This window comes from Vulpes vulpes, chromosome 5 (assembly GCF_048418805.1).
Source record: "Vulpes vulpes isolate BD-2025 chromosome 5, VulVul3, whole genome shotgun sequence".
Lineage (NCBI taxonomy): Eukaryota > Metazoa > Chordata > Mammalia > Carnivora > Canidae > Vulpes > Vulpes vulpes.
The window spans coordinates 18,322,538-18,345,225 of NC_132784.1; the positions used below are offsets into that span (position 1 = coordinate 18,322,538).

A 22,688-nucleotide genomic window follows, 5' to 3' on the forward strand; every position below is an offset into this window, starting at 1 on the left:
ACTGATGTTGGCAAGGATTGGGAATGACCCTGCAGAAAACAGAGACGCCAAAAAGAGCAGGCACAGAAAACTGAAGGTGGGGAGATGCCAACTGAAACGTGCGCATTTTTGATAACTGTGTCCTTCTGGTGACTGTACAGTCTGAAATGCTATTTTTTATCAAATTTGTTTTACTTTTTTTTAAAGCTACGTTGTTAGCACACAGAACATTCCATTGTTGTTTTGGGAGAAGGGCAGAGGTCACTAATAGAATATCTCTGAAGCTAGACTGATACAAGGGGGAAAATACTGTTCCCTTCTAGTTTTGAGAAACTTCCTTTTGGTTCCCAGGAGGAGGGATTCCTTGATGTTGACACACATCAGCCACTTTGGCACAAATGCCTTGTGGTGTGGAAAAATTAAAATTCATTTTTTATGTCTTCTTCTCCCTCTCTGCCTTCAACATAGACTTGACTCCCTTAAACCCAGAGTCCTGTTGGAACCTGACCCCAATAAATGGTTCCCAGTATATGTTAGGCAATCTGGACTTTACAGTGTCACCATGGAGATGGCATCCCTCAAAAGACCTTCTTTATTAGCTTGTAGACCTTCAGATTGCTAATTCAGCTATCTTCATTTAATTTCCTGGAAGTCAAGGTCTGCTTGTTAAAAGATGTTGAACAGTATGCTAAGGGGTGCCTGGGTGGCTCAGTGGTTGAGCGTCTGCCTTCAGCCCAGGGCGTGAGCCCAGAGTCCCAGGATCGAATCCCACATTGGGCTTCCAGCATGGAGCCTGCTTCTCCCTGTCTGTGTCTCTGCCTCTCTCTCTGTGTCTCTCAAGAATAAATAAATAAAAATCTTTAAAAAAAAGATAAATGAAATCTTGAAAAATATATGTGTGTATATATATGTACACACACACACACACACACACACACACACACACATATATATATACTAAATGTGAACTGTCAGCCCTCACTCTAAACCTTCCCTGTTCAGAACATCAGATGAAGATTCCACTGGGTTTTATAGTGACTTTCTGATTTTGGTAGTCTATTGAAGAAGGGAGTTTGAAAGTTGTAGAATACTATTAACGACTATCTGCCCATGTCCCACCTGAAATACCATGATTGTTTATGAAAAGTAATCTTTAATAAAGCTGGATATAATTTGGCTTGGAAAAAAATAAAAATAAATAAATAATATTAAAGCTTCAGTTCCTTAGTTGTATGAGCTATATTTCAAGGGCTCAGTGGCCACATGTGGTTGGTGACTATCATGTTGAACTGTGCAGATAGAAACCATCCCCATCTTCACTGAAAGCTGTATTAGATAACACTTAGTGGAGAGTTTTACGCAGGAGAGTGACACAATCTGACATATTTTTAAAACCACCAGGAGAGGCCAAAGCTATTAATAGAAAGAGGGGATAAATGTCCCTAGAGGACTTGGCCAGTCCATAATGGCCCCACTGCTTCTGTAGGCTACTAGATTTAAATATGACTTATGACAGACTCAGATCTGTCTGATAAAGTCCTCATAAATACCAGTAAGTGGGCACCCTAGTGGCTTTTCAACAACAACAACAACAAAACACTGAGTAAATAACAGAGAATGGTTCAGAAAGGGTAAGGCATTAAACCAAGGAACTTATTACCAGGCTATAACAGACAAGGCAAGAATCATCTCTGGCAGTAGAACTGGAGAGATTTAGGAAATGAATCAGTGGTAAAGCGAACAGAACTTGCTGGTGGATGATATGTGGAAAATAAGTGACATGTGAAATCAAGATGTACATTTAGAATGATGGAATTGATGCAAATTATTGAAATAGTTAAGACTATGGAAGAAATGGATTGAGGAGAAAAAAATCAATACATCTTTTAGAAATATATAACCTTTGAGATGGTTGTAAATTATGAAGTGGAAATGTCAAATATGTTTGGAAATGCAAGAGTCTGGAACCCTAGGGAGAGAACAAGGCTGGGTACATGTATTTGGGAATTGACAGAGGCTAGTGTATCTACGTCATTCTTTGAGGCCACCCAACATCTGGGACCCCTATTATGTTTAGGAATTTCCTCGCAATACAAATCTGAGTAGGAGTCAGATATCATCTTTCAATAGAAAAACTGGAAATAGCAAATTCTTGCTTTCTCAGCCTGCCTTACAGAAATTGAATTTACTAATCAGATAGACCCATTCTAGACTTTTTAAAAAAAACTTTATTTATTTATTTATTTATTTATTTGAGAGAGAGAGAGAGAGAGAAAGCACAAGCAGGGGGAGTAACAGAGGCAGAGGTAGAATCAGGCTCCCTCCGTACCCCCACCCCGACATGGGGGCTCAATTCCAGGACCCTGGGATCATGACCTGAGCCAAAGGCAGATGCCTAACTGACCAAGCTACCCAGTTCCCCCCACACCCCCATTCCATACTTTAATCCAGAAAGTCAAAACTCAAAGAAGCAGGTAATTAAGTGAAACCCAGTCTGGCAAGGGTAGCAGCAGCAGAAAGTGCCATGTCCACTTTCCAAAAGTGACAGGGTTTCAGAAGCACTTTTGAGACTCAACGGGATAAGGACTACCTCATACTATTAGTTTAGGGTGGAACACTGGCAAGAAGCTAAGAAAACTATACAAAAATCATTTTACTATTATCTTTGCTTTTTTTACATTGTAAAAAATTTTAATGAACACCAAGAAAAAAAAATCTGCTAAATTGAGGTCATATTGCAATTTATCTGATTTTAATAAGACTGAATCAGGCACTATATTTGTAAAAATAAACAATGAAACTAAAGCCATCTTAAAAAAACGTTTTAAGTCACAAAAAAGAGAAAAGATAACTAAAGATGAAGATAAAATAAGTCTACAATAATATTAAAATTCTTAGAAAACTTCCAATCGAACTAAAATTATATGTCTGCTTCACTGACAATTCAAATAGGTATTTGGATACATAAAGAATTTAATAAATAGTAGTATGATCTAATTAATAACACATGGATATTTCAGTAAATATTCAAAATAAAATAATTTTAAAATACCTTTTCCCACTTATACTACAGAAAATCTAAAAATTATAATGTTATAATAAAAACAATACCTCATTTAGGTCAGCCATATAGGTTCATCTGCTGCAAAAGTTCAGTTGTAACACAACACTGTGTTAATGACAGAAGACTCAGGCTTCATTTGTCTTATCAAGAAACTAATACTAATAATAAATGTGCATGTCTATTAAATCATGAAAACTATAGAGGATTTAGTTTAGAAATGTAAGGAAAAGGTTTTATTCATTGTATACATACAAGTTTATTTTTTAGTAACATTGAGGGCTGTTAAAATGAAACCTACAATATTTACCTTTGAATACCATGTTATTAAAATTATCAAAATTAAAATCACTGACTAGGGAAATTTAGTGAAAGCAAAACCTAGCAGAACTCATTTTCTAAGCAATTCTCTTGTTACACAACACTGAATAAGGAAAGTTTTCAATTTCAATATTTTATTTAAGATCAAGATGGCATTTTTGTAATCAATTGGGAACAAGATAAGATCAAATGGAATTTACTGATACATTCCTAAACAAATATTGGAATTGTGTTGAGGAGAATCAGCTATTGTTGAAATATACTATCAATAAATTTATCTGGACATAAAAACCAAATGGCTGCTCAGAGAAATTATGGACTTTGAGGAGGCGATTTTCGTTTTTTTGGTTTTTTTTTAATTAAGACTTTGTTCAATGAGGGGTACCTAGCCGGCTTGGTTAGGAGAGCATGTGATTCTTGGTCTCAGGGTTGTAATTTCAAGCCCCACATCGAGGTTAGAGATTACTTAAAAATAAAATAAAACTTTTTAAAGAAAGGAATTTGTTGGATGAAGTAAACAGCAGATACAGATATAGACAGAGAGAGAATTAATGACCAGAAGAGACATTAAATAGAAATGGAGTAAAAGTGTCAATTTTTAAATCATATCGGATTTAAAAATCAGTATCTATACACTGCTTTAAAAAGATACATACTTTAAAAGGATGTATACTTACAATGGAATATTACTCAGTCATTAGAAGTGACAAATTCCCACCATTTGCTTTGATGTGGATGGAACTGGAGGGTATTATGCTGAGTGAAATAAGTCAATCGGAGAAGGACAAACATTATATGGTCTCATTCATTTAGGGAATATAAAAAATAGTGAAAAGGAATAAAGGGGAAAGGAGAAAAAATGAGTGGGAAATATCAGAATGGGAGACAGAACATGAGAGACTCCTAACTCTGGGAAACAAACAAGTGGTGGTGGAAAGGGAGGTGGGCGGGGGGTGGGGGTGACTGGGTGACGGGCACTGAGGGGGGCACTTGATGGGATGAGCACTGGGTGTTATGCTATATGTTGGCAAATTGAACTCCAATAAAATAAATAAATAAATAATAAATAAATAAAAGAATGTATACACACTGAATGGAAAAGAACGAAAAAAGACATATAATGCATACCAAAATAGAGTTCATATAGTTTTATTAACATAAGGCAACAAATATTGGCTAAAAAGCATTATTAGAAATAAGGGGTATTTCATAAAAATAAAAGGTTTAATTTACAGAAACATAAAGAGTCTTAAAGTGTATAAAAATATAAGGCAAATGCATAAAAATAAAAGAAAAATTTGACAGCAACAAAGGGGAATAGCCAAATCTATAATTATAGTGGAAGGTTTTACTGTATTTATTTCAGTCATTGATTTTATAAGCAGATTAAAAATATAAAAAGATATGGAAGATTTGAAGAACACAATAAACAAACTTGAGCCATTTAGCAAATGACAGATGTATTCCTTTCAAGCTTTTTCTTTTCTTTTTTTTAATATACTTATTTATTTATTCATGAGAGAGAGAGAGAGGCAGAGACACAGGCAGAGGGAGAAGCAGGCTCCAGGCAGGGAGCCTGACATGGGACTCGTTCCCTGGTCTCCAGAATCAGGCCCTGGGCTGAAGGTGGCGCTAAACCACTGAGCCACCTGGGCTGCCCTCAAGCTTTTTCTATGAAGCCAAGCCTACTCTTGATTGTAGAAGGAGCTTTTCAACAGGTTTGAGCAAGGCTAATGGACCCAGAGCAACAGACAGGCTGAATACAGTCAGGTTCATCAGGCAACGCACCTCAAAATATCCATAAGCCCTACCTGACAGTGGACTGACAACCATGCACAGTTACCAAAAAAAAAATTCCATGCATCCCAATACCGTCTTACTTCCCCCTTTAAAAACAGCCCATACCCACTGCCTCATTGCAGACACTCTCCTTTGCTGTCCTGCCCACTACTCCCTTGCTTGTGGTATATTCAATAAACTTTTATCTCCTTTGTTCCACCTCAGGTGAATTCTTTCACTGCCTACACCAAGAGCCCCCACCAAATTGTCACCCCACATTTGAGAGCCTCCATCAGATCATGAGATACACACTTATCTGACAAACATCATACAAATATATAAATATATATATATATATATAATTACAAGCCATTTTCTCACTTTCATGAGTAAATAAAATATTAGCAAGTTAAAGACAGTAATAAATTAAAAGCCTAAAATATCAAGACATTTAAAATAGGCTTAGACAAAATAATTAAATAAAATAGGCTTATTTTAGGAATGCAAGTCTAGTTAAACTTTCAAAAATTAACCAACCCCAAAATATTCTTGAAAATGAACAAACTTGGAAAACATGCTTCCTGGTTGTAAAACCTACCAAAGTTACTTAAGACAGTACAGTACTAGCATGATGATAAACAGATAGACCAAAGGAATAAATCTGAGAGTCCAGAAATAAACTCTTACATTTATGGTTAGTTGATTTTTCACAGAGGGGCCAAAACAATTCAATTGAAAAAGAACAGTCTTTCCAAGAAATAGTACTATAACAACTAGATATCCAGGTATAAGAGAATGAAGTTGGACCCCTACCTCACACCATACATAAAAATTAACTCAAAATGGGTCAAAGACTAAAATGTAGTAACCAAAATGGTAAAAACTCTTAAAAGAAAGCAAAAGGCTTTCTTTTAAGCATCCACTTCATGACCTTGGGTTATGCAATGGCTTCTTAAATACAAAGCCAAAACTAAAAGCAACAACAAGAAGATAAATTGGACTTCACCAAAATTAAAAACTTTACAACTACAAATAATATCATCAAAAAAGTGAAGGCAAACCAAAGAAGGGGACACAATATTTGCAAATTATGTCTGACAAAAAAACTGATATCCAAAATATATGAAGAATTACAACTGAATACTAAAAAGATAACCCAATTGAAAAATGGGCAAAAGATCTGAATACAGTTTCTTCAGAAAAGGTATATTCATGGCCGATAAGCACACAAAAAGATGTTCAACACCATTAGCAGTAAGGAAACTGCAACTCAAAACCACAATAAGACAAATAAGACACTTCACACTCATTGGGATGGCTAAAAGGAAAACAATAGATAGTAACAAGTGCTGACAAAAGAGAAAATGGAACCCCAAACATTGCTTGTGGAAATGTATAAAAGTGTAGCACTGTGAAAAACAGTCTGGCAGCTTATCAAAATGTTAAACATAATTACCATAAGACCTGGAAATTCTACCTCTAGGTATACACTGAAAAGAAACGAAAACACACATGTGCAAAAAAGATTGCACACCAATTTTCATAGCAGTATTATTCATAAAAGTTAAAACGGGAAACAAACAACATGACCATCAACTGATAAACTGATAAAAAAAATACAGTATATCCATACAATGTAGTATTATTTGACTATGAAAAACAATGAAGTACCAATACATGCTATAATTTGGATGAACTCCGAAAACACTACACTAATGACGGAAGCCAATCACAATGAACCACATACTCTGTAATTACATTTATATGAAACATCCAGACTAGGCAAATTTACACAGACATAAAGTAAATGAGTAGTTGCCTAGGGCTAGATAGAGTTGGCATAGTGGTTGGGAAGAGAAGGGTGGCAAAGAACAGAGAGCAACTGCTAATGAGTACTGAGTTTCTTTTTAGAGTGATGAAAATGTTCTAAAATTAGACTGTTGATGGTTCCAAAACTCTATGAATATATCAAAACTCACAGAATTGCAAAATAAGTGAATTTTACGATATGCGAATTACATCTCAATTAAGCTGTTAAAAAATGCACTGTGAAAAAAGCTCAATCAATGTAATTCTCAAAAATAACAAAATAAAGAAGTTGTACAGTCATCTCAACAGTGGGGAAAAAAGCATTTGATAAAATTCAAAATTCATTTAGAACAAAAGTCACCTGACATAGGAAAAATTGGATAGAACTTCCTTCATATGATAAAAGTTTTCACCAAAATCCTTCAGTAAACATGATACTTAAGGTAAAATGTTGAAAGCTTTCCCTGCAAGATCACATATATGCCTATTATTCCCAATTTTATTTAATAGAGGAATCACCTCAGGTGAGTAAGACAAAAGGAAAAGGAGAAAAAAATAAGAGAAAAAGAATCAAAATTTGGTTCCAGTCCAAGACAGCAACATAGGAAGATCCTGAACTTACTTTTTCCATGGACGCACCAATTCTACACCTACTTACTACAGAACAATTCCTCCTGAAGAAGAGCGGAGGTCTAATTGAACAACTTCTATACAACAAAAGATAGGCCACATAAAGAAAGGCAAGAGGGATGTAGACATGGTAACAAAGGAAACCTCACCTCCAAATGTGCAATCCACAGTGTGAAGGGATAATACTGAGGGACATAGAGCAGATTCTTCTACCTTGGGGCAAATATGAGAGACTGGCAATCCTCACATTTACGCACATCCTCCAGACGGTACAGATGGCAGTAGGGTCCAGGCACAATAGCCAGGTTACCACATCAGTGACCACTGGGTAACCTGGCCCACACCAGTTCCAGATGCCCAGGGCATAGAAGAACTGTCAGGGTTTGAAAGAAAAGCTAATTTGTAAAATATCCAGTCATAGAACTCCATCAAATAGCAGGGGAGCTGCTGGAACTCTCTCCAGGTTGAAGGGGCTAAAAAGCCTTACAATTTACATTCAGTATCCACCTTGACAGTGCAAACAGGAACAGGGTCTGGGCAGCCTAGGAAGCCTATTTCCTCAGTGAGCCATGGGTCTCTAGGCCATACCAGCTCCAGCCATTCCACCAACAGACCCAACAGCACACACTCCTGGTCAGCACTTGGTTACAATTCCAGCTGTACTGCCAAGGTGATACAGGCCCAAAGCACCCCAGGTCCGTGCCACTTTGGCTCTAGACAGCTTGCTAAGGCATTTCTGGTACAGAGTGCTCCAGGACCTCCTGGTTCACAACTGCTTAGGCTCCATCCGTCCATCCAAGGCAACACCTCCATAGAGTGTCCCATGCCCATATCAGTTTACCTATCTGCCAAGGACACCCTCTACATGGAATGCTGCAGGACACCACTGTCCCCACCCACCAAAGTTCCAGCCACCTTGCCAGGGCACCCCTTGCATGAGCACACCAGGACATTCCAGCCTCCACCTGTCTTAGCTCCAGTCACCCTACCAGGGAACTTCTTGTGCTGTGCATCTGAGGACATCTTGGCTTGCATCCACTTCAGCTTCAACTGTCCACCCAGGGTACAATCTACATGGAGAGACATGGGTAATGGCCCAGCCCATACACACTTCTACTATAGCTATCTAGCCAGGGTGTCCCTGCCTGTAGCACAAAGGACACCCTCGCCTATACCCTGCCTCAGCTCCAGCTGTCACACCAGGACACACACACACCCCTGCCGCCCCCATGCAGCAAGCCCTGGGATACCCTGGTTTCCACCCACTTCAAATTCAGCTAACCTGCCAGAGTGTCCTTTGTGCAGAAAACTCAGGACTGCACTGGCCCACAACCACATCAGCTTTAGCTGTCCTACCAACACACCCTCTGCACAGAGTCCCAGGACACATTGGAGAGCATGCATTTCAACTCTAGCTTTCCTGCCAAGGTACCCTCTACACAAGGAGCCCTGAGACCACTAATGTATGCCTACTTCAGCTTGGGTCATCATATCAGGTCAGCACTAGTGCAAAGTATCCCAGGAAACCCAGCCAACCCGATACAACTCTAACCAACTAGGCACACACAGTGTACAAGGGACAACTGTGTGTGTGTGTGTGTGTGTGTGTGTGTATCCATTCCTTCAAATTTAGAAGAATCAGTTGTTCCACCTAATTCATAGAAACAAATACAGAAAGTCAAGCAAAATGAGACAGAGAAATATGCTCCAACGGAAACAAAACTCCAGAAAAAGAACTAAATGAAACAGAGACACAGCAATATGTTTGATAAAAGTTTAAAGTAATGATCATAAAAATGCTTAGCAGATGAAAGACTAGAAAAATTTATGAGATTTTCAAAAAGGAGATAGGAAACATAAAAAAACCAATCAGAGTTGAGGAATAAGGTAAGTGAAATAAATATTACACTAGAGAAAATCAACAATACAATGGAGGATGCAGAACAGATCAATGATCGGGAAGACAGGGTTTTGGAAAGTACGTGAGCTGAACAAGAAAAAAAAATTTTTTTTAATAAATGAGGATAAGATAAAGGAACTCTTAGACAAGATCAAATGAATATGCAAATTATAGGGGCCCCAGAAGAAGAAGAAAGAAAAAGGCAGATAAATTCTTTGAAAAAATAAAAGATGAAAATGTCCCTAACCTGGGAAGGAATTGACATCACAGTTCAGGAAGCAAAGAGAGTTCCAAAAGAGGTAGCCAAGAAGGGACACACCATGACACATAATAATTAAAATGTCAAAGGTTAAAGATAAAGAGAGAATTTTAAAATCAGCAAGAAGTAAAAAGTTAGATACAGGGGAAACACCATAAGGCTATCAGCTGATTTCTCAGGAGAACCTTTACAGGCCAGAAATGAATGGCGTAATATATCCAAAGTGCTGAAAGGAAAAAAAATCTAAAATCAAGGAGTCTACCCAGGATATTCATCATTCAGAATTGAAGGAGAGAGAGTTCCCAGGTAAACAAAAGTTAAAGGAGGATATCCCCACTAAAGCATCTTTACAAGAAATCTTACAGGGAATTCTTTAAGTGTAAAGTAAAAGTTCATAATTAGAGGAAAATTATGAATAAAAATACAGAAAATAAGGTGCACCTGGGTAGCTCAGTCTGTTAAGCATCTGACTCTTGGTTTGTTCAGGTCATGATCTCAGAGTCCTAAAATCAAGTGCCTGACCGGGTTCCATGCTGGGTTTGGAGCCTGCTTAAGATTCTCTCTTTCCCTCTCCCTCAGTCCCTTCCCCGCCACTTGTGTACATGAACTCCCTCACTTTCTCTCTTTCTAAAAATATGTAAAATATGACATCATATATATAAAACATGGGGTGAGTAAAAAAGAAATTCTTTTAGAACTTCCAATGTATTCAAATTTAAGTGACCATCAACTTAATACAGATTGCTATATGAGTAGAATACTACATATGAAACTCATGTAACCACAAACACAACACTTAGAATAAATACATAATAAAGAGAAAGAAAACCAAGCATAACACTACAAAAAGTGGGGCATCTGGGTGGTTCAGCTGTTTAAGCGTCTGCCTTCAGGTCCGGTCATGATCCCAGAGTCCTAGGATAAAGCCCCACATCAGGCTCCCTGCTCAGCGGAGAGCCTGCTTCTCCCTCTCCCTCTGCCACTCCCCTCCACCACTTGTGCTCTCCCTCTTACTCTCTATCTCAGATAGATAAATAAAACTTTTAAAAAATAAAAACACTATAGAAAGTAATCAACCACAAGGAAAGAGAGTAACAGAAGAAAAAAGGACAGAGAAGACCCACAAAAACAACTACAAACAATTAACAATAGTGATAGACACATACCCATCAATAATTACTTTAAATGTAAATGGACTAAATGATTTAATCAAAAGACGGGTGTGTGTGTATGTGTAAGTTTTAAAAAAAAGAGAGAGATTCATCTACATACTACCTACAAGACTCCCCTCAGACCTAAAAATCTCACAGAAAATAACAGTTAAAGGAAGGAAAAAGATATTCCATGCAAATAAAGTGAGGAAAAAACCCAGGGTAGCAATACTCATATCAGACAAAACAGACTTTAAAACTAAGAATATAACAAGAGACAAGGAAAGACACTACATAATGGTAAAGGAGACAATTCAAAAGGGGATATAACAATTGTAAACATCTATGCATCTAATGATGGAGCACTAAAACACAAAACACAAATGTTAATACCAGATAAAAGGAGAAATCAACAGTAATACAATGATATTAGGATACTTTAACACCTCAGTTACATCAAAGGATAGTTCATCCAAGCAGAAAACCAACAAGAAAACACCATCTTTGAATGACACATCAGATCAGAAGGACTTAACAGATATGTACTGAATGAGCGCAAAACAGCAAAATACACATTTTTTTTCAAGTGCACAAGGAACATTCTCCAGGATAGATCCCATCTTAGGCCACAAAACAAGTCTCAATAAATTTAAGAACACTGAAATCTGACCATAACAGTATGAAATTAGAAATCAATCAGAAGAAAAAACTGGAAAACACACAAAACTGGGAGCTAAGATATGCCAATAAGTCACCAAAGAAATCAAAGAGGAAACTGAAAAATACATGGAGATAAATGAAAATAAAAACACAATGGTCTAAAATCTTTGGGATAAAGCAAAAACAGTTCCAGAAGGGAAATTTTTAGTGATACAGGCCTATCTTAAGAAACAAAACAAATCTCAAATAAACAATCTAACGTTACAAACTAAATGAACTAGGAAAAGAAGAACTAACAAAGTTAGGAGAAAGGAATTAATAAAGATCAGAATAAAAACAAATGAAACATACACTAAAAACAAATAAAAAAAATCAATGAAACTAATAGCAAAAATATTTTTTTCATATATTTTTCAGAGCAAAATATATTTTTTCATACATGTATTTTTTCATATATATACATGAATATATATATTCATGTATATATATGAAACTAAGAGCTGGTTCTTAGAAAAGATAAACAAAATTGATAAACCTTTAGCCAGATTCACCAAAAAACAAAATCAAATTGGAGAAAAATAAAATTAGAAATGAAAGAGAAGTAACATTCAACACTACAGAAATACAAAGAATTATTATTATTATTATTATTATTATTATTATTTTAGAAATACAAAGACTTAAATACAAAGAATAAAAAATTGTATGTCAACAAAGTGGACAACCTAGAAGAAATGGATAAATTCCTAGATATACAATCTCCCTAAACTGAATCAGGAAGAAATAGAAAATCTGAACAGACTAGTTTCAATAGTAAGAAGATGAAATTGGTAATCAAAAAGCTCCCAACAAACAAAAGTCCAGCTTCACAGGCAAATTTTACCAAACATTTAAAGGAAAATGAAGACTTATTCTCCTCAAACTGGTCCAAAAATTAAACAGAAAAAAAACCCTTCCAAATCCATTTTATGAGGTCAGCATTACCCTGATACTAGACAAAGACACTACTAAAAAAAGAAAACTACTATATCCCTGAACACAGATGCAAAAATCCTTAACAAAATATTAGCAAGCTACATTCAACAATATATTAAAAGGATCAATCAGCACAATCAAGTGAGATTTATTCCAGGGATATAGTAATAGTTCAATATTAGCAAGTTAGTGTGAAATGCTACAATCAACAAAATTAAGGATAAAAATCATTTGATCATTTCAATAGATGCAGAAAAGGCATTTCACAAAATTCAACATCTGTTCATGAATAAAAACTCTCAAATTAGGCTTATAGGGAACATACCCAAACATTATAAATGCCACATATGGAAGATCCATAGATTAACATCATACTCAATGGTGAAAAACTAATCAGGAACAAGACAAGCAAGTCTACTCTTACCACTTTTATTCAACATAATATTGGAAATTCTAGCCACAGCAATCAGAGAAGAAAAAGAAATAAAACGTATTCAAATTACTAAGAAAGAAGTTAACCTGTCACTATGTATAGATGACCTGATTCCACATACAGAAAACTCTAAAGACTCCAGGAGCACCTAGATAGCTTGGTAGTTAAGTGTCTGGCTTTGGCTCAGGTCATGATATCAGAGTCCTGGGATCGAGACCTGGGTGGGTGGGGCTCTGCACTCAGCAGGAAATCTGCTTGACCCTCTCCCTCTGCCCCTCATCCCACTCATGCTCTCACTCTCAAGAAGTAAAATCTTTAAAGAAAGAATACTCTAAAGACTCCACATAAAACTATTAAAAGTAATACAATGAATTCAGTAAACTTAAAGGATACAAAATTAACACATATACATCAGTTGTATTTCTATACACTACTAACAAAGTAGCAGAAAGAAAATTAAAAAACAAGTCCATTTACACCCAAAGTGTTCATCAATAGATGAATGAATAAATAAGTCGGGGGATATATACAATGGAATATTACTTAGTCATAAAAAGGGTAAGATCTTGCCTTTGCAACAACATGGTGAACCAAGAAAGTATTACACTAGGTGAAATAAGTCAAAGAAAAATACCATATGATTTCACTTGTTTGTGGAATCTAAAAAAACAAAACAAATGAAAAAACAAAGAAACCAAACAAAAAGCAGAAGCAGATCCATAAATAGAACAAACCAATGGATATGGTAGGGGGTATAGGGTGAGAAGGGGAAGGCAGAGGCAAAATGGGTGAAGGAGAGTGGGAAAAACAAGTTTCTAGTTAGAGAACAAATAAGTCACAGGGATAAAAGGTACAGCATAAGGAATACAGTCAATAGTATTATAATTAAAGTTGCATGATGACAGATGGCAGCTACACTTGTGATGAGCATAGCATAATGTATGGACTTGTCAAATCATTTTACCGTATGTTCAAAACCAACATGACATTATGCATCAACTATACTTCCATTAAAAATTAAAAAATTAAAATATAACAAATGACATAGCAGGATTATATACACAGAACAAAAATAATTTCTATATAACCAGCAGGTTTGGGATCCCTGGGTGGTGCAGCGGTTTAGCGCCTGCCTTTGGCCCAGGGCGCGATTCTGGAGACCCGGGATCGAATCCCACATCAGGCTCCCGGTGCATGGAGCCTGCTTCTCCCTCTGCCTATGTCTCTGCCTCTCTCTCTCTCTCTCTGTTTGTGACTATCATAAATAAATAAAAAATTTAAAAAAACCCAGCAGGTTTATAAGCAAATTTAGTATGGTTAATGAATACATAATCAATATACAGAATCAACTGTGTTCCTCTATACAGGCAAAAAGCAGAAAATAAAATTTTAAACTAAAACTATTCTCAAGAGCATCAAAAAATTCAATCTTAGAAATAAATCTAATAAAAAGAAGTGCAAGAATTGTAAACAGAAAAATTATAAGAGTTTTTTTAGTAAAATTAAATAAGACATAAAGAAGTGACAACCCTGTTAATAGACTGGAACTGATTATAATATAAACAAACTCTTGAGATGATGTGACATGTCACTGAAACAACAAGAACATCACCAAAAACAGGTCCAGGTATTAGTTCTGAAGGTGAGGAAGGAACAAGTATTTTTTGAGTGTCTATCATATAATAGTGTCCTCTTTGTGCCAAGAACTTGAACATATACTGTCTCAATATTCCTAAGAACTCTATGATACAAGTACTAATTCTTCTTTACTAATGAGGAAACTATGACACAGTAGGTGAGAAAGCCAAGATTCAAATGTAAGATGGTATGGCTACAAAGCCTAAAAAGAAGTAAATTTTCATCCCAAAGAATTAAAACCCAAACAAAAAAATGAAACAAACAAGGACACCTGGGATTAAGTCCAGTTGATTAAGCATCTGCCTTCTGCTCAGGTCATGATCTCTGGGCCCTAGGATTGAACTCCACATCCAGCTCCCCACTCGGCAAGGTGTCAGCTTGACTCTATGCCCCCTCCCTATTTGTGTGCTCTCTTGCTCTCTGTCTCAAATAAATAAAATCTTTAAAACAAACAAACAAATCCTGTTTTGATGTAAGCTCCTAGGAAAATGGGGTATACAATCCCTGTGAAAAAATGGTTTGAGTATTTCTTAAATAACTAAACATGTTATACAAGTTTCCCAGGGTATACAAGGGTTAGTGTATCCCAGGGTATACAATCCCTGGGAAAAATGGTTTGAGTATTTCTTAAATAACTAAACATGTAACTACCATCAGACCTAGCAGTCTAGTGGGCATCTCAAATTTAACACAACGAAAACTGAATCCTAGATCTTTCTCTCAAACCCTAGTCCATCCACAAACTTCCCCGTTGCATACTTCCAGTTGTTCATACCAATTCCTTGACTACTCTCAGTGTCCCTCATCCTGCATGTCCAGTCCATTAGCAACTCCCCTTATATTCAAAATATACCCCAAATCCCACCATTCCCTACCACTTCCAAATCCACTTGCCTCAATTGAGCCACTATCATTTCTAGTCTGAATTTCTGCCAAGTATTTGATATCCCATCTCCCACCTCCCTCTCTATATTCTCCTCTCAATGTAGCAGTCAGTGAGATATTTTGAAAAAGTCTGATCATAACATTCCTCAGAACTTCTCAATGGTTCTCAGTTTTACTCAGATAAAAGCTCTATCAGTGGTTTATAAGCCCTTCTACAATCTGCTCCCACTTCAATTACCATCCCACCTCACTTTTTCTTCTCTATCACAATGATGTCCTTACATATTCCTGTTTTGGACTCTGCACTAGCAGGGCACCTGCTTATACTACTCTTCCCATAATTATCTACATAGCTATTTCTCTTGATTCCTTCAAGAGTCTTTTCTGAAATGTCAAATTTTCAATGAAAACTTGACGATCTTATTTAGAATTTCAACTTTTGTGCTTGCTTCAGCAGCACATATACTAAAATTGGAAAAATACAGAGAAGATTAGCATGGTCTATGTGCATGGATGACCCACAAATTCATGGAGTCTTACATATTTTTGAGGGAAAATATTTTAAAGCAAATGTGGCAAAATGTTAACAATATGTGATTCTGGGTCAAGGGCATATGGGAGTTTTTGGCACTATTCTCATGACTTTCTGTATGTCCAAAACTATTTCAGAATAAAAGTTTAAAATTTTAAAAACAAAAAACAATAATTGCAATTCCTTATTATCTCTTCCTTACTCTACGTTTTATTTCTTGACAGCACTTACTACCTTGCAAAAACACTACATAATTTAGTTTTCTACTGTGATTTTTGTTTGTCTTTCCCCACTATGGTAAAAGCTCCAAAAGGACAAAGATTCTTGTCTGTCTTGTCCTGGTATATTCCATGCACCTAGAGCAGTGCCTGGCCCTTAGCACTCACTACTATTTGTTATATTCAAGTTTCAAAGCACAGGGACACCATGATTAGTGAGTCTAGAGGTAGAATAACTGATAGAGTTGAGAAGGTATAAAGTGGGACCATAGGAGTGCATGGCTGAACTAGTGTGAAAATAAAATTCACAGGAGACACAGCAGTCCAGGAACTAAGGAACTAGCATGTTGTGTCAACTGGGCTATACATTCAAAGGTAGAAGTCATCCTAAGTAGACAGAAAGACAGTCAAATTCAAGTTATAGCAAAGAAATTTGGTATATAGTTTGCATAGTGATTAAGATTAGAGAGGGGGTTGTTTATTAAATACAGATTAAGGTTCCCTATTAGGATGTTAGGGCATTAGAACACTCTCAAGAGTTCTAAGATAGAAAGGATGCTTACATATGGAAAATTCTTCCTAATACAGAATATCAATCAAATCTTCTATTGAATTTAAGATCAAATTCAGTTCATCCAGATAACTAAATTTCATAAATTCATCTTAGTCAAACAAAAATGGTCAGTGGAAATGGTTCCAAGTAGTAGAGCAATTTGGCTACATAAATACAACCAGTAAATGTTGTGACAATGAAATATCTTTTTTTTTTTTTTTAAGATTTTATTTATTCAAGAGAGACACACACAGAGAGAGAGAGAGGCAGAGATACAGGCAGAGGGAGAAGCAGACTTCATGCAGGAAGCCCGACGTGGGACTTGATCTCGGGTCTCCAGGATCACGCCCTGGGCTGCAGGCGGCGCCAAACCGCTGTGCCACCGGGGCTGCCCATACAATGAAATATCTTAATAAATCTTGGTGGACCTATGATAAAAGATCTGATTACTCATTCCTCCCCTCCTCCCACCCCAATAATAACAGGAGACAGGTGGATAGAGTAAAGGGAAGAAGACTAGAAGCCAGTAACCTCAGTAAATACCTCTCCTCAAGTAGGGAAGTAACCATGTAGTAACATAATTAATTCCAAGTCCCTTACTGAAATATAAATTTGGCTTGAAAAATTGCCCATTTCTGCAAGTGGTTAGTATGGAGGTCTACTGGAACGCTCTGCTTTACAGTACATAGCTTCCAGAAATCACAGATTCACAAACAAAAGTTTGTCATTATAAGTTTCAAAAGGTAGTCAATAAAGAGGTCTACTTATCTACTCAAATATTTTCAAAGTGATTATACACAAATATATTCAATTAGAGAAACTCTTCAGATTTGATCAGGACTTGAAAATGTATCTATTTCACATTTTAACATACTCATGGCTTTCATAATAGTGTATATTCTCTTTATATTTATATCTGATGTAGCTATATTTAAAAACTGTCAGTTAAGTTACAACTTAAATAAATGGAAATAGTATTTGTCAATAAAACTGAATATTCTAAAATGATAATACATTTATTTCAGTAAATTACAGAATTATATAATATTTTTAAAATAATTTATGGGGCTTTAATAACTTCCATATCTAATATCCAATTACTTTAAGAGCAAGGACAGTAGAACCTTTCATTCTATAGGCAACTTTTTCAGAATAATGATAAAATACCTCCCACTTATTGAATGACCTCTCTGTGAGGACATTTTTTTTAATCTCTTCTAATTCTCAAAACAACTCAACAAAGTATTATTATTCTCATATTAAGGTCAAGAAAACTGAGGTTCAGGAAAATAGATATGAAATAATTTCTTACCAGTTGGCAACTGGTTATATTAAGCTTGGAACTGTGACTGTTCAAATTTTAAGTCTATTTTGCCATCATACAACACTGCCTCTTAGAATCACTCACTCAAAAAATACTCTTTTAGCGCCCATTATATACCAAGCAATGCAGAAAATGCTAGGTATACAAAGATGAATTTGTGCCATTGTAGCCTCACATCTTTCCCCAATCTAGGACAGAAATAAGAGTTCTAAACAAATAATTGCAGCACAATATAATAATGCTATGAAAGCATATATATGAAAATCATATAATAATGGAAGTGTTTGCTCTGTGTAGGTAGCAAGCAATCAAAGAAGGGTTCACTTATGAGAAAAAAATGCTTGATATATAAGAAAACTTAAATTATATAATTTTTTAAAGATTTATTTGAGGGGTAACTGGATGGCTCAGTCAGTTGCGCATCTGCCTCCAGCTCAGGTTGTAATCCCAAGGTCTTGAGATCAAGCTCCGTGTGCGTGTGTGTGTGTGTGTGTGTGTGTGTGGAGGGGGGGGTCCCTGCTCAACAGGAAGTCTCCTTCTCCCTTTCCCTTTTTCTCTCCCTACCCATTTGTGTTCTCTCTCTCGAATTATTCAAATAAATAAAATATTTTTAAATAAAAATAAAAAATAAAAGATTTATTTGAGAGAGAAAGAGAACTGGGGGAGGGATGGAAGGGGAGCAAGATAGAACTCGCAGCAGATTCCACACTGACTGCAGAGGCAAATGCAGGGCTCAATCCTAGGATCCAGAGATTATGACCTGAGCCAAAATCAAGAGTTTCTGATGCGTAACCAACTGAGCTACTCAGGTATCCCTATATTAAATTAATATTGATGCAACTCTTAAATTGAAACTTGAAAGAAGAGCAAGGGTTCGCAGATGGACAATCAAGATAAGGATATTCTAGAGAAGAAGATGCCGCATTTGCAAAAACACAAAGTTTCAGAAAATTCTAAGCAGTTTAGTATAGCTAAAAACTATGATGCTTGTGACAAGTGGTAAAGAAGTAATAACAGGTCAGGTCAGGGAGGTTCTCATATGCCATGTGGAAAAAAAAAGTCTGGGCTTTATCCTGTAAGAAATCGGGGGAATTTCCTAGACTTTAATCAGGTCGTTAGTTTACAAAGATTACTTTGTCAGATTTAGAGGAACAGATGTGAGGGCAGGCACAAACTTTTAGAAGTCTACCACCACAAAGAGCCCAGAAATACAATTTTGAATTTCTTGGTTTCAGATCCCTATATTTAATTACCTACCTGACATCTTGGACACCTCACAGACATTTCTAGCCTAAATGTCCAAAACCAAAGTCTCATTTCTCTACCAAAGTTGTTTGCTACCTGCCCAAACTGTCAGTAATAGTACAACCATGCAAGTTACTCAAACCAGCAATTTGGGTTCACTCTTGATTTTTCCCTCTTCTTTAGCCATCAAATTAAATCTATTTATTCCTAATTATTCCCAGGGCATATTTCAAATGCATCCATTTCTTTCCAGTTCCATTGCCATCCCAAGGTATCATTACTCAACTGGAATAGTACAATAGCTCCCAAATGGACTCCCCCACATTTTTCTTAATGTCAGCTGGTTTCCTTAAAGCACTTATTATTTACCAATTCCTCTTATCTATTTACTTGAATTTTGTCTTTCCCTCCTATTAGGATGCCTTCATAAAGCCAAGGACCGTAAACTGTCTTATTTTACTTCAGCATGCTAATATCAGCCAGGTCAATAAACAATATTAACAAAACTATCAGACAGTTACCATAGGCCAGGCACTATTCTATGTGTTTTACATATAGTAAGTCATTTCATCCTCACAACAACTTATGACGCAGTATTCTATCATCTTAATTTTATAGACAAGAAAACTAAGGCACAGATTGTTAACTAAACTGCACAAGGTCACCCAACAAATTCATGGCAGAACCCAGATTCAAACCTAGGCAGCCTAGACTCCATTCTCTTGATTATAGCCAAGACTTTTCTTAGCAGATGCTCAATAAATATTTCTTGACCAAATAAATGAGAAGAGGAACAGGTTTAGGGGACATGTTGAGTTTCAAGTACTTAGAGAAGGCTATGCGGCACAGAGGGATAGTTATAATAAGCATGCAGAAATCATCAGCTTCTATAAAAAAGGAAATCCAGTCCTACGCTACAACATGGATGAACCTTGAGGACATGATGTTAAGTCAAATAAGCCAGTCAAAGAAGGACCAACACTGCAGGATTCCACTCATACGAGAATCTAAAGTAGTCATAGTTGAACTCTCAAAAACAAAGTAGTAGGGTAGATACCAAAGGCTGTGGGAGGAGGGAAAGGGGAATTGTACAAAACATACACTTTGTTTTGCAAGATGAAAAAGTTCCAGATACCTGTTAAATGATAAGCTAACACACACTCGATACTAGTGTATGATACACTTAAAAATGGTTAAGACTGTAAATTTTATGTTTTTTACCACAATCAAAAAAAGTTAGTCAAAAACAATGTAAATATCCATCACTAAGAATTGATTATGTTGGAGACAATGAAATACCAGATAGCAATAAAAAATGATATTTTAAAAAATGATATTAACACATACCCAGTCATATCCACAGCCTATTGTTGAATTTTTTTTAAAAAGGCTTACAAGAAAGCAAGGTAGTAATGATAGCATTTGGGCAAATGTCTGTACCTATACTAGAAAGATCTGTAAGGATATCCACCCCAATTTAATGTTGGGGTGGTATGTTATCCAGACATACCATTATGGTGGTATGCCACACTGGTGGTATGTCTGGATAACAGTATTAGAGATGACCTTTTTAATACTCTCCTGTGCTTTGAAACACGATTAGTATATATTATGCACGTGACAAAGGATACTTCAAAAGAAGTGACTGCCACCATCAGTTCCAGAATTCTAGAATGGAATTTTACATTTGTCTCTCTCATGTGTCTACAGCACATACTGGGAAATAAATATTTGAGAGTCAAGATGAGTAGTGATTAAGAGATCAGAAATGAGACAGACCTGGATATGAATCTCAGCTACAAAATTACCTGATCAAGGCCTTAAATGGTCTTAATGAACGTCATTGAAGACCAATTTCTTCAACTATAAACCTCACATAACAACACTGGCAGATTGCTGCAAGAAAAATGACCTTAAAGCACTTAATATCCTTCCTGGCTGAGGAAACACTCAATAAAATGATGGCCACAATGACTACTTCTTGACTTGATTTACGCTGGAAAAACTCCCGACACAACAAAAAGAAAAACAAAACTAAACATCCTCTAAAAAAAAAAAAAAAAACTACACTGCAAAATTGTATTGAAAAACCCAACCGCATTAAGAAAGGAGATCTACGTTCTAGACCCGAAAGTAATAAAATACTGTGTTAACAAACTCGAATTAAAAAAAAAAAAAGAATTTTTAAAAGGAGGTAATGCTTTGACTGTTGGTCCCACAACACTGATGCTTTGGTCCAAAAAAAAAAAAAAAAAAGAAGAAGAATGGTAATGGGCCATTTTTGAGTATGAATCCTGTGCCCTTATGTTATCTCCCACCAACCAGTCTTCAGTAGAAGTGTGTTTGTAAATATGGAAGTCATTAAATCAGAACTTCTAAGCCCATTTTTGGTCAGACCGGCGACCTGAAGCCATGCTTTTTGCACGCAAAGCGGCTAAAAACCGTAGGGGCTCCCTCCACAAATGCAATGCAAGCTAAGCGTGAGCAAGTCAAAAGATAAGAAAAATGGGGACTCTGGGATTGGAGGCGAGGGACGGAGGAAGGCATTCTAGCCTGGAGAACTACGCGCCATCCCATTTCACCCGCTCTTTCTTAAAACACAACTGCATGCCGTTCAACTTCGTTATCCGTCTAAGAACCTACGGGCTTGCCCGCCACGCCACCCAGAAAACCACACCTGGTGCGCTCGCCGCAGGGTCTCCAACTCCCGCCACAGGCTGGGCTGGCGTCCGCCCCAAGGCGGAAGTGACTTCAAAGGGACAAACTGAAAATAAGAGAGTTCAAACACCAAGACTCTAAAACCCCTGTGGCGTTCTGAGAAAACTCGCCTCTGACTTCTCTTCTAAGCCTCCCCTCTCGAGCTAGGGTGGCGATTCGCCACAGCCCTGCAACCGGTTCCCCCGCCCCAAATCATCTCCAGTCGGCCCCCTTTCATTGGCCAACGAGGTGCCGCGGGTACCCCCCCAGGAACTACAATTCCCGTCAGGCCCCACGGGAAGTAAAAGCAGGAAAGGACGGTGGAGGGGGGCAAAGCATATTGGGAAACGTAGTTCCCTGCAGGCCTTACAGAGCTGGAAACCCCGCCTTCCTCCACTGAAGCTGGAGAAACCAGGTGTTCGGCTTAGAACCCGTTACCGCTAAAGGGAGGAGCCAAGACCTTAAGCGGCATTCCTCACTTCCCCCCACATGGAGGATGAGAATATTCACCCAGTCCTAGAAAGCTCTATAAATAGCCCCTGAAGAAATATGGTTGTCTCTCCTATACCTCCAGGTCAGTAAAAACTCCACAGAACTCCTACATGCCAGGCTCCCAACTCGTGGGAAAAGGTGCCTTTT

At 36.9% G+C, this 22,688-nt stretch overlaps 1 protein-coding gene and 1 non-coding gene across 4 annotated transcripts in view; one reads left to right on the top strand and one right to left on the bottom strand.

Moving 5' to 3' along the window:
- Positions 1–22,324, bottom strand: part of ZRANB3 (zinc finger RANBP2-type containing 3) — a 306,312-nt gene extending 283,988 nt beyond the window's left edge. Inside the window, exon 1 of one of the 3 annotated variants that reach the window (XM_072757626.1) lies at positions 22,030–22,324. The gene's annotated coding sequence lies outside the window, so the exon portion shown is untranslated. Of the gene's footprint in view, positions 1–22,010 lie in introns of all 3 variants that reach the window. The other 2 variants (XM_026015556.2, XM_072757627.1) reach the window with 2 other exon arrangements.
- On the top strand, positions 15,922–16,028 carry LOC112932623 (U6 spliceosomal RNA). Its single transcript, XR_003237510.1, has one exon. It is a non-coding gene; the product is annotated as a U6 spliceosomal RNA (small nuclear RNA).
- Positions 22,325–22,688: the final 364 nt, after the last annotated feature.